The 13,721-nt window shown below is 45.6% G+C and overlaps 1 long non-coding RNA gene across 1 annotated transcript in view; it reads left to right on the forward strand.

Annotated features, from left to right (window-relative positions):
* LOC126416309 (uncharacterized) overlaps positions 1-13,721 on the forward strand; it is a 1,765,436-nt gene that overhangs the window by 1,495,434 nt on the left and 256,281 nt on the right. The gene's annotated exons all lie outside the window — the stretch shown is intronic.

A 13,721-nucleotide genomic window follows, 5' to 3' on the forward strand; every position in this document is an offset into this window, starting at 1 on the left:
ACTGCGCAACGCTACGCGCTGTTCACAGCCAGCTGCCCAACACTACAATAGCGACTATTGCAACAATGCCAACCAGCCACAGACTGCACACAGCACAGCCAGTGATTTTCATACAGAGTGCTACGTGGCGTTACCAACATAAAAACCTAAACAGCCTACTTACAAGATGTCACAACGGTTGAGCCTTCATGACAGGTTCACTGATTACTCAAGTCCTGTATGCAGGTGCGGTGGGCGATGAACTCAGTAGTTCTCGCAGCTACTGCCACACAACTCGGAACGCGGGTGCACGCCGCCAGCACCCCCGGCCTGATTACACACTACAGAGACTTCCTCGCTGCTCCGCCGCAACCGACCAACTGCCCCATACACACCATGACACGGAAATATAACTGCCACACCAGAGAAGGCAGTACTAGTATCGATAAACGCTGCTGCTGCCACTGACGGAGGCAAGTGAGCAACTCGTTCAGATAGTAACTGAGGGAGGAATAAGACGCCACTCGATGGTGACAAAATGCCCAAAAGGAAAAACGGTATTAGCGCGAACCGACCACGGCTCAGTGTTAACTGAATCTTCTGTCGGTTCTTGGCAGAACATTTTAATGGTGAAAAGGGCTAGTTTGCTTTTGTTTTACAGTAGCAATTTCATTGCAGCTTACAAGTTCATCTTCAGACATTTAGTGAGAATTGTCGCCAAAGTAGTTACAACGTTTGTAAAGGACATGGGGAAACCGATTAACACAATAAAATAAACACTTTAAACAAAAGCAAACTAGCGCTTTTGATTTATTTTAATGCGTATTCAGTCTTTTTCTCACTAATGGGAAGTTGTTTCCTCAGAGACAAAAGTAATTAGGGCAATAACTCGAATTAATGATAATTACGTTATTACTTTATAATGCGCCATCGGAGAGCAAGATACCTAATTGCAAAAGACTAAAAAAGTGTCACTAATTAATATCTGAAATTTTGTTAGAGGAGTTCGGTTTGCCGCGTGGGGTAGCCGAGCGGTCTAGAGCACCTTGTCACGGTCCGCGCGGCTCCTCCCGTCGGAGGTTCGAGTCCTCCCTCTGGCATGGGTGTGTGTTGCCCTTATCGTAAGTTAATTTAAGTTAGATTAAGTAGTGTGTAAGCTTAGGGACCGATGACTTCAATAGTTTGGTCCCATAATACCTTACCACAAATCCAAATTGGCGTTCTGTTTCGTCCTATAATACACAACGGGAAAGGTTACGACATTGGAAACCGACGAGAATTCGGGAGATAATGGACTGATGCAACTAACAGCTAACAGTCTTACAGGTAAGCGACTAAAGTACACTCGAAGACAAAAAGAAAAAGGAAAAAAAAAAAACACGCAAGATGAAAGAACTATCCCAACACGACGGAAATCGTTAGATGTGATGTACATGTACGGACAAACAAATTATCACAAATTCAGAATATTTGGATAATCTATTCAAGAGAAAGATCTTCACAGACTGAGCTAGTGGATGTCCTGAGGGATATTGTGCAAATTCTGTCCAATTGGCGCTTCAGATCGTCAAAATGCGCATCCTATTGGAGCGGCCTGCTCGTATTTCTTCAGGCTTCCTCAATTGAGATGAGATCCAGCGACCTTGCTGGCCAAGGTAGGATTTGCCAAGCACAAAGACAAGTGGTAGAAACTCTCGTCATGTGCAGGTCGGCTTTATCTACCTGAAACGGAAACCTGGAAAGACTTGCAATGAAGGGCAACGAAACGGGGTGTAGAATACCGAGGACGTACCGCTGTGCTGTAAGGGTGCAGCAGATGACAACTGAAGGAGTCCTGCAATGAAACGAAATAGGGCCACAGATCGTCACTCATGGTTGTCGGGCCGTATAGCGGTCTGTCCAGGGCGTCTCCAGACACGACTTCACCGGTCATCCGCGCTCAGTTCGCAGTGGAACTCATCAGTGAAGTCAATTCTACTCCAGTAAAAGAGATTACAGGTCGAAGACGTGTCTGTCGCCCATTCACACAGCCTTTGAAGCAGTAATGTTGGTCCCAGGAGTGATGGTCTGTGGGGCCACTTCATTTCATAGCAGGGCGCCTTTGGTTGTCATCTGCGGCAGCCTCACAGCACGGCAGTACGGCAACGATATTTTCTACCGTTTTTGTTGCCCTTCATGGTAAGCCATCGTGGACTTAAATTGCACATAGATAATGCCTGGCCGCACACGGCTAGAGTTTCCCCTGCTTGCCTCCACGCTTGTTAAACTCTACCTTGGGCAGCAAGATCTCCGGATCTCTCCCCAGTTGGGAAAGTTCGAAGCATTACGGGCAGAGCCCTCGAAACAGCTCGGTTTTTGACTATCGAACTCGCCAGCTAGACATAATTTGGCACTGTATCCCTCAGGAGGACATCCAATAACTCTGTCAATCAATTCCAAGTCGAATAACTACTTGTGAATGGCCAGAGGTTGACTAACGTATTATTGACCTGTTCAATTTGTGAAGCCTTTTCACTTGGATAAATCATCCAATTTTTCCGAAAATGTAATCTTTTGTTTGCCTCTGCACGTACATCACAGCTACCGATTTCCGTCCAGTTTGGATAATGCCTATGTGGTGCGTCGTTTTTTGAGTTATAGTGCATGATTCAGTTAAACCGATGGGTTCGATCCTTGCATGGCGTGTTTCATTCCGTTGAATACCTGATAAAATTTACGGGATACCCACTTGTAGTGCGGAAATGGCCACTAGATGTCACTAGATACGGTCCCTTCAGTATAAAAGAAGGCGGTCAGTACTGTGTTGTCAGTAGAGAAGCAGTGACAGCGAAACGGGTCAGAGGGATCAATGAGCCATCACTGAATGTCAGCTGAGTATCAACGTCGTCACAGACATTCCAACCCTTGTAAAGCTGTCCAAGTCGACAGCTGGTGATGTGATTGTGAGGGAACGACAACAGCTCAACCAAGACCACGCAGACATTATGTATGGATGGATACGAACTGTCGACCCTTGCGGAGAGTGGTTGCAAAAAACGGCCTGAAATCAACAGAACGAATCAGTCATGATTTCAAAACTGCTACCAGTAGTCCTGTTAGTCATTATGCGTAAGGAGTTAAAAAAGGATGGGGTTCAATGATAGAGAAGCTCCTCGTGAGCCAGACATTTCTTTAGTCAGTGGTAACCGGGAACGACGCCACTGGGCACTGCGTGACAGGAAACGAGTGATTTGGAGTGATGAATCAGGCTCTGCCACGTAGCAATCCGAGGGAGAGTCTTGGGCCTGCTGCCTGCTGCCTGCTGTCGTGTGAAGTGCCAATAGTCAAATACGAAGGAGGTGGTGTTACATTATCTTGTTGTTTTTCGAGCCTAGGCTGCAGTCGCCTTATAGCGCTTAAGAAAATGCTAAATACGGAATGCTATGAACACGTACAATAGAGGAACTATTTGGAGACGATTTTTTTTTTTTTTTTTTTTTTTTTTTTTGTATCACGTTGATACTGCACCGAGTCATAAAGCAGGATCTGTGAGGCAGTCGTTTCTAGATTATAACATTCCTGCCCCGAGTCCCGACCTGAAGCCGAAGGAACACATTTCGACTGAGTTAGAACGTCAGCCTTGCACCAGGCCCCGGCATCAGACGTCACTACCTTCTCTGTTTCCGGGTTTTGAGGAAGAATGGGCTGCTATTGCTTCACAGACATTCAGACATGCCACTGGATGTGTCTCCAAATGAGTGCAAGTCGTCATAAAGGTTAAGGCTGGACGTACCTCTTATCAGTGTCCACTAATGGGTGTACGGATGCTTTTAATCAGTTATGTAGGTGTTCTACCATGAATACTGAAGCAAACCGTTAATTTAGAAGCAACTATGTACACATTTTTCATTACAGGTGACCCACAACTAAAAGATATTTATCTGGAATTTTAATATACCCACCGTCAGCAGCTATCAAAACCTTTATTATCGCTACCAGTTTTCATAGTAATTAATCATCGTCAGGCACTACAATTTCTTCAGTTAGATTCTCTCTGTGGACATTTGTTAAAAATTCACTTCACGCTTTTGACGTTGTGTGGAGAGGAATGGAACATGATGTACGTATCCAGATACTGTACTTGAAAAGCTTATTGTGCCTAATGATGAATAACAATTGAAGCTGGTAGAAAAAATAAAGGATTTCCCAGCCGCAGAGTGTGGTACAGTATTATTTTCGATAAGTATCTGTGTACAATTTTACATAATATTCTCAGTAAACTCTTCGTACTACATGTCTTGTTTTATATCACAAATTTTTAGGTTACTAAAACAAATAAGTAAATACAAGTATATTTTCTCTCTAACGATAAACTTTGTTCTTTCTCTTCAGTACTACTGCTGCCTGTCATCGTCATCATCATCATCATCATCATCATCATCATCATCAATCATTTGACATTCACTCCCGAGTAAATGCCTCCTGCAGATTCTTTCCCAAAAAATGGTGTTCAGCTACATGGATTCGAATTTCTCCTGAATGTTACATTTTATTCAGCCATCCTCCGTTAGTTAACCAAAAATGGCTCTGAGCACTATGCGACTTAACTTCTGAGGTCATCAGTCGCCTAGAACTTAGAACTACTTAAACCTAACTAACCTAAGGACATCACACACATCCATGCCCGAAGCAGGATTCGAACCTGCGACCGTAGCGGTCGCTCGGTTCCAGACTGTGGCGCCTAGAACCGCACGGCCACTCCGGCCGGCGTTATTTAACCATCTCTGTGGTTTCTAATCTCTTGGAATGCATCAAAGAACTTCGTTGGTCTATCAACCACGCACTGGCTTCATGTCTTACAAGATAACTGTTTCTGTGTGGATTTAGACTTTTCTGGCATGTGGAGGGAAACCAGAGACTCGCTTTCTTTCGTTGCTCAGAGTTCCTCTCAGGCAAAACAGCCAGGCTGGTCGGAAAAAGCAACAGCAAACCGTCTTCTGACCAGCACCTACGAGATAATAGAGTTTCGTGGCATTGCGGGAGACCCACCAGACCTCAACGTACCCGGGACAGAGCACCCCGTGTGAATGTGGCCGCCAGTACATCGCGCAAACGCAGCGCTGTGTCACTAAACGCTGATGGTAACATAACAGGTCTGTATTAGTTACTCGAATGAATTATCGCTGCTAGTTGGACGGAAGACACCTGTCTATTTTAATAGAATGGTATCAGATAGTTTGCTGAAAGTAATGTCCTTCGGCAGCCACAATCTTTTCCAAATAAAAAGAAAAAAAAAGAGCTTCTAGTGAATCGATCCACTCATGGAGCCAGTAGTAGACATCGTTAAAAGGTGCGGAATGTTGTTTAAAAAGGCTGTGCTACATGGACCCAAATAAATGGGAACAGAAAAGAGGCGATGTCTAGCGTATATGGGTGGTAGGCTCCCTCCAGGTTTCCTTCAATCAATTCGCAAACATGTCTTTTGGCAGAATGACTTTGTCATTTGTCACAACATATTGTGGATATTTGTCTTTTTCGAGCGCGATTCAAACTGAGTAATTGTCCTTCGTAGCGTTCAGCATTTACCGTTTGACATGGGTGCATCAGTTAATGGTATACCACACCGACAAGGATGTATTTTGTCAACCACTTCAAAACCAGTCTTAGTATCGTCGAAACCAGTCTCTGAAAATTGTTTTCGAAAGATCACGTTTTCCGTACCCTACCGCAGCCAAACGATGACTTTCCGCAGCAGATTTCTTGAGACGAGAGTAGGAGAGCAATACTTCCCACAAATGCTGCTTTGCAGGTACAAAACCTGACCTGAACAAAGCACTAAGTAAGTCCTTTTCACTCCACTTGAAAGGCACCCATACAAATCAGAAAGCCTAGTGTTTCTACTGTTTATCAGGTCTCTTGTTGCTGTCCGCTGTCGTGCTCTGGTAAACTACTGCCCACACTTTAGCAGTGAGAACTAATTGAGGTTTACATTACAGCTGGGCACACAGAAAAATCAACAGTGGCAAAGATCACACTTTCAATTTTGATAAAGCCGTGGTCTAGGGGTATCGTCTTTGATTCATAATCAAAACGTCTTCGGTCCCGGGTTCAATCCCCGCCCCTGCCTAAATTTTGATAAATAATCAGCATTGGCGGCCGAAGACTTCCGGCATAAGAAGTCAGCCTCATTCTGCCAACGGCCTTGTCAAACAGGGCGGAGGAGAGGACAGAGGTTCAGGGCACTCTCTTGTCCTAGGGGTGGGAAATTGCCCCTAAAGGTGAAAGAATCAGCAATGATCAACGACATGAGGATGCAGAAGGCAATGGAAACCATTGCATTAAAGACACGTAACGTGTATCCACAGGACATGTGGCCTGTAATTGAAGAAGTGTCATGATGATCTCTCCATTGGGAAAAGATTCCGGAATAGTTCCCCATTCGGATCTCCGGGAGCGGACTGGCAAGGGGGAGGTTACCATGAGAAAAGAATGAATAATCAACGAAAGGTTAACGTTCTACGAGTCGGGGCGTGGAATGTCAGAAGCTTGAACGTGGTAGGGAAACTAGAAAATCTGAAAAGGGAAATGCAAAGGCTCAATCTAGATATAGTAGGGGTCAGTGAAGTGAAGTGGAAGGAAGACAAGGATTTCTGGTCAGATGAGTATTGGGTAATATCAACAGCAGCAGAAAATGGCATAACAGGTGTAGGATTCGTTATGAATAGGAAGGTGGGGCAGAGGGTGTGTTACTGTGAACAGTTCAGTGACCGGGGTGTTCTAATCAGAATCGACAGCAGACCAACACCGACAACGATAGTTCAGGTATACATGCCGACGCCGCAAGCTGAAGATGAACAGATAGAGAAAGTTTATGAGGATATTGAAAGGGTAATGCAGTATGTAAAGGGAGACGAAAATCTAATAGTCATGGGCGACTGGAATGCAGTTGTAGGGGAAGGAGTAGAAGAAAAGGTTACAGGAGAATATGGGCTTGGGACAAGGAATGAAAGAGGAGAAAGACTAATTGAGTTCTGTAACAAGTTTCAGCTAGTAATAGCTAATACCCTGTTCAAGAATCACAAGAGGAGGAGGTACACTTGGAAAAGGCCGGGAGATACGGGAAGATTTCAATTAGATTACATCATGGTCAGACAGAGATTCCGAAATCAGATACTGGATTGTAAGGCGTACCCAGGACTGGATATAGACTCAGATCACAATATAGTAGTGATGAGTAGGCTGAAGTTCAAGACATTAATCAGGAAGAATCAATACACAAACAAGTGGGATACGGAAGTACTAAGGAATGACGAGATACGTTTGAAGTTCTCTAACGCTATATATATACAGCAATAAGGAATAGCGCAGTAGGCAGTACAGTTGAAGAGGAATGGACATCTCTAAAAAGGGCCATCACAGAAGGTGGGAAGGAAAACATAGGTACAAAGAAGGTAGCTGCGAAGAAACCATGGGTAACAGAAGAAATACTTCAGTTGATTGATGAAAGGAGGAAGTACAAACATGTTCCGGGAAAATCAGGAATACAGAAATACAAGTCGCTGAGGAATGAAATAAATAGGAAGTGCAGGGAAGCTAAGACGAAATGGCTGCAGGGAAAATGTGAAGACATCGAAGAAGATAAGATTGTCGGAAGGACAGACTCAGCATACAGGAAAGTCAAAACAACCTTTGGTGACATTAAAAGCAACGGTGGTAACATTATGAGTGCAACGGGAATTCCACTGTTAAATGCAGAGGAGAGAGCAGATAGGTGGAAAGACTACATTGAAAGCCTCTATGAGGGTGAAGATTTGTCTGATGCGATAGAAGAAGGAACAGGAGTCGATTTAGAAGAGATAGGGGATCGAGTATTAGAATCGGAATTTAAAAGAGCTTTGGAGGACTTACGGTCAAATAAGGCAGAAGGGACAGATAACATTCCATCAGAATTTCTAAAACCATTGGGGGAAGTGTGTAGAATATATGAGTCTGGCGATATACCATCTGACTTTCGGAAAAGCTTCATCCACACAATTCCGACGACGGCAAGAGCTGACAAGAGAGAGAATTATTGCACAATCAGCTTAACAGCTCATGCATCGAAGCTGCTTACAAGAATAGTGTACAGAAGAATGGAAAAGAAAATTGAGAATGCGCTAGGTGACGATCAGTTTGGCTTTAGGAAAAGTAAAGGGACGAGAGAGGCAATTCTGACGTTACGGCTAATAATGGAAGCAAGGCTAAAGAAAAATCAAGACACTTTCGTAGGATTTGTTGACCTGGAAAAAGCGTTCGACAATATAAAATGGTGCAAGCTGTTCGAGATTCTGAAAAAGGTAGGGGTAAGCTATAGGGAGAGACGGGTCATATACAATATGCACAACAAGCAAGAGGGAATAACAAGAGTGGACGATCAAGAACGAAGTGCTCGTATTAAGAAGGGTGTAGCCTTTCGCCCCTACTCTTCAATCTGTACATCGAGGAAGCAATGATGGAAATAAAAGAAAGGTTCAGGAGTGGAATTAAAATACAAGGTGAAAGGATATCAATGATACGATTCGCTGATGACATTGCTATCCTGAGTGAAAGTGAAGAAGAATTAAATGATCTGCTGAATGGAATGAACAGTCTAATGAGTACACAGTATGGTTTGAGAGTAAATCGGAGAAAGACGAAGGTAATGAGAAGAAGCAGAAATGAGAACTGCGAGAAACTTAACATCAGGATTGATGGTCACGAAGTCAATGAAGTTAAGGAATTCTGCTACCTAGGCAGTAAAATAACCAATGACGGACGGAGCAAGGAGGACATCAAAAGCAGACTCGCTATGGCAAAAAAGGCATTTCTGGCCAAGAGAAGTCTACTAATATCAAATACCGGCCTTAATTTGAGGAAGAAATTTCTGAGGATGTACGTCTGGAGTACAGCATTGTATGGTAGTGAAACATGGACTGTGGGAAAACCGGAACAGAAGAGAATCGAAGCATTTGAGATGTGGTGCTATAGACGAATGTTGAAAATTAGGTGGACTGATAAGGTAAGGAATGAGGAGGTTCTACGCAGAATCGGAGAGGAAAGGAATATGTGGAAAACACTGATAAGGAGAAGGGACAGGATGATAGGACATCTGCTAAGACATGAGGGAATGACTTCCATGGTACTGGAGGGAGCTGTAGAGGGCGAAAACTGTAGAGGAAGACAGAGATTGGAATACGTCAAGCAAATAATTGAGGACGTAGGTTGCAAGTACTACTCTGAGATGAAGAGGTTAGCACAGGGAAGGAATTCGTGGCGGGCCGCATCAAGTCAGTAGACTAATGGAAGAAGAAAAAAAAAAAAAAACCCTGCAAGTCGCACCCAGAAAGACTGGGACATCCACAATATCTCACATTTCACCAGAAGATGATCAGTATGACACTAGTCGAGAAGTCGTCGTATCTTCAGCTCCTATTTGCCCCTTACTCCGTTTAGTTGTATTGCATTCTTATTCTGTAATTCCCGATATGTATGTCCCAACTACACCCTGAAAAACCCTCACTTTTTGAATTCTTCTCGTATCAAAAATGCATATCGCACTGCCATTAGCAAAACTCTTAATAAACGTTTGCTGTATACTTTCCGCTTCAGAAACGTGACGAACTTATATTTGAAAACTCTGTTAGTATACCACAGCCCTCAAGTAAGTAAGTGCGTGTAACAATAAACACAACAGGAGAAGGAACACTGGGAAAAGACAATGAGTCGCGGGAAGGTACCTACTGGATTACGTCATGGGGAGACAGCGATTCCGAAACCAGATATTGAATTCTAAGGCTTATCCCAAAGCATCAGAATTTAATAATAGATTAATGAAGAACAGACTGAAATAGAAGAGAATCGTAAGAAACAAAAATATATGGAAAGAAGTGGGACACTGAAGTATTGAGGAATGTTGATGTATATTTGAAGGTTGAGGCACTGCTATATTGAATATCACATAGGGCAGTTTAGCTTCAGATGAATGGATATCTTTGCAGTGGTAATCAAAGAATTTGGACAGACAAATTTAGGCACTGCAGAGAAATCCTGGGTCACAGAAGAAATACTCCATCCGATCGACGAAAGAAGGCAGTATAAAAATATTAAACGACAGACAGGAATACCACAGTATAAGTCACTTAGGAATGATAAAACAGGAAGTGCGGAGAAGCCATGGCGATATGTCTGCGTGGAAGATATGAAGAAATCGAGAGAAAGAGTCGTCGTAAGAAATTACTCAGCACATAGAAAAGTCAAAACAACCTACGTTGAAATTAAAAACACTAGTTAAGAATGCAATGAGATTTTGCGATGTTAAACACAGAGGAGAGAGCGGATGGGTGGAAAGAGTGCACTGAAGACCTCTATGAGGGGGGAGGACCTGTCTGATGACATGATACAAGAAGAAATGGGAGACAAATAGATCCAAAATAGATTCAGACTTCACAAGAGCTTTGTCAGAGTTGCGGACAAATAAGGAAGAAGCGGTAGATAATATTCCATCAGAATTGCTTAAATCACTTCAGAATTGGCGGACAAACGTCTATTAAATAATTTCCACAACCTAAAGGATGCCGTTTTTATTCACTCATAAAGCAGAGCTGCACGACTTCGGAAAGAAAACGGGTTTCCCCATTCTTTCAGCCGTTCGCAGTACCGGCACATCAAGGCCATGTTGGCTCATGTTACAGTCAATCATCCAGACTGTTACACCTGAAAGTATTGAAAAGCTTTCTGTTCCTCTTCAGGAAACAGGTGTTAGTCTGGCCTCTCCACAGTTTAAGCACGGAAGCCACCCCACCATGGCAAGGTCCGTGGTTCATGGGAGCTGCGCTACTCTTATGGATATTAAATCAGATAAAAACAAACTTAGGGCAATCAACACGAACTGTGCAGGAACGCATTGTGGAACACCGACGGCATACTCGCCTTCTCAAACCCACCAAGTCCGCAATAGCCGAACAGTGTATTTCCACAGACCTTTCCATGAATTACAACGACACAAATATTTTGGCCCATACATCAAACTTTTGGAGCTCGATTATCAATGAATCCGTGGAAATAAGATTGTCTGACAACGAGACTCTCATCAATCGAGATAGCGGTTATCAGCTGAACTCTGCTTGGAATCCTGTTATAGAGAAACTTCGTAGTCAACGTAGTTATCTGCATAAAGATGGAAATAGACCTGACACCGATACGCCAGGCTTTCGCAGTGGAGGGCGCGAGGCGCAGAGCACGGAGCCGTTATGAACGCGCACGCTGAGCAGCGCATGCGCAAAGTCACCTCAGAAGGCTTTAAATAGCGGAGCTCAGCGCGTACTCGCCCACATCATCCCCCATGCACAGGACTACAAGTCCCACCGCCACACCTTCACCTGCCCACGTTAGGCAAAATTTTTCCGCCTGACTCATGTAGCACTATCACCGTCAGAGGGTGGTACGGGACTACAAGTCCTACCGCCACACCTCCAAAGTGAATTGCAGTGACGCAGTCACTGCCCTGTGGAAATCCACTGCCTCACCAACACAGCCAGACCGCAATAGAGCGGTGATGCTGTATAGTAACATATCACCCCGGACTACAAGTCCATTAAAAAAAAAAAAAAAAATTAAGCGTACTCGCCAGCATTCCGCTGCTCGACTCGCTGCGACGCACTTGCTACTGTTACCGCGCACGTAACGCCATGACTGTGAAGCAGTTTGCCGCCGCACTAGAAGCTCTCATCCATGCGATGGGGTTCACCGGCTGCCACCAACGTCAGCATAAGCGCAGGCGAACGCAGCAGAACAGGAAGGGCCTCCAGTGCTACAATTGCCAGCAGCTGGGGCATGCTGCGCGGGAGTGCACGAACGCCGTCGCGTGCTTGAAGTGCGCGGCGGCTCACGACACCCGCAGTTGTACGAAGCCTCATGGTATGACAAGCAGATGCGCGAACTGTGGCGGGTCACACGCCGCAAACTCGCGTCGCTGTCCGTCGCACCACGTCCTGCGACGGCGTCAAGCGCCACGACGGCCGCCCCGCCCCCCCGCTCCGGCGAGGGGTGCGAGCCGCGCCGTCTTGAAGCCGCCACCGACCACGCCATGGCCGGCTTCCAAGCCGCCTTTGCGGCCGAAAGCGCCGCACTGAAGGAGGAGCTCGCAGCAGTCCATCGCCAGCTCCAACAGCTGCGCGATGAGCTGCGGGCTAACAAGAAGAAGCCGCCAGTTCCCGCCGCCGCCCCCGCCGTGAGTCGTCCGGTGGGGGTCGATGCGGCCACGCAAACAACCGCCGCTCCCCCTCCCGCAGCACTGCAGGAGGTGGCGCCCATGGAAACAGAAGACGTGCCGCCTGAGATGCCCCCCTCCGAGGTGGCAGCCGCAAGCAAGGGCGCTAAGGCGCCTCCTGTCTCCTCGCAAGCCGAGAAGCCAACGAAGAAGAGGAGGATTCGCCTCCCGTTTCCTGACGCGACCAACGTGCAGGTCGTCCTGAAGAACATTGCCGCGGCACTGAAGAACAGGTCCTACCCCCATGCCGATCAACCATATCCCTTCACTCCGCCAGACCAGCCCATACCTTCCCTCCCCCATCGACCGCTCCACCTTCGCACGTCAGATACCGTGACGCGCTTATGGAAGTGCTCACGAAGAAGGAAATAGCCCTGCTAAATTCACACCCCGTCTTCACCCCCTCTCTATGGGATGCCTTAGTCAACGTTATAGACGTATTCGTGAAGGAAGAGTACCGGTCTGGTCGGCGGAAGATGGACAGCGAAGCTATGGAAGCCATGGAAGACATTGCACGTAAACAACGCCAGTTTCAGTAACGGACACCACGCGCGGCCATTGCCCCAGTAGCGGAGCCTTTAACTTGAGCCACCGGCCAGTCACTTCGGCCCTTCGTTTTCCATTTCTCTCACTGTCTCTCTCACTATCCTTTCATCTTTCTTTTATTAAAAAAAAATGCACAAAGAGCCAAGCAGTACGACAAAACCAAGTCATTTTCTAGCCAAGCCGTCATGACAGAAGGTGAAGCGCCTTGTTGCGCTAGTACTTCGCCCCCAGTCGAGGTTATCTTCCTCAGTCCATTGTGCAGGTTCGTTCGTTCGTACTCGCCAGTACTACTACAGTGGCACTCACCTGAAGATGGCCAGAAGACTCTGCGCCGAAATATCGTGGCAGGACGTTACTGATATCCGGCAGTTCTCCCGTGTTTTATGGAACTACTAGTGATTCTTTCTCGTTCGTTCGCCGCAAGTAACGACTCGGAAATAACTTTCTTGAATAATGCGCTACCATTAACTGTGAAATGCGCTAGCTTCCACAGCTGTCTCTTTTTATTTAGTAACTGACGGTTAAAACAATTTGACAGTGTCGTTATGTGTAGCTTTTTTTCAACTGTAGTGGCTAATTTATTGCGTAGCACTTGAACATCGAGCTCTATTTGTTTCAGTTGTAAAATCGACAGAGCTCCTAAAATACGCCGATATATTCATAGTGCTGCTTTATAGTGAGGTTAAACTGATAAAGTTCTTGGCTCATTGCAGCTTCATCCAGGTTTACCTGTGCAAACGGAGTATAACGGCCTTCTGCACTTGTAGAGCTACTGGACAGACGTAAGATGGGAGGGTGCCAAGGGCATTCTGTGTATCGGAAGCCCATCCATACAATATGTATCTGCAGGCGTTCAGCTGCCACTGCTCTTGGCAGACTATGAGCGACCTTACAACTTAGGTTCATCGATCCCACACAGGGTCTGAATTTG

The sequence above is a fragment of the Schistocerca serialis genome, chromosome 8 (genome assembly GCF_023864345.2).
Source record: "Schistocerca serialis cubense isolate TAMUIC-IGC-003099 chromosome 8, iqSchSeri2.2, whole genome shotgun sequence".
In the NCBI taxonomy this organism is placed as follows: Eukaryota; Metazoa; Arthropoda; class Insecta; order Orthoptera; family Acrididae; genus Schistocerca; species Schistocerca serialis.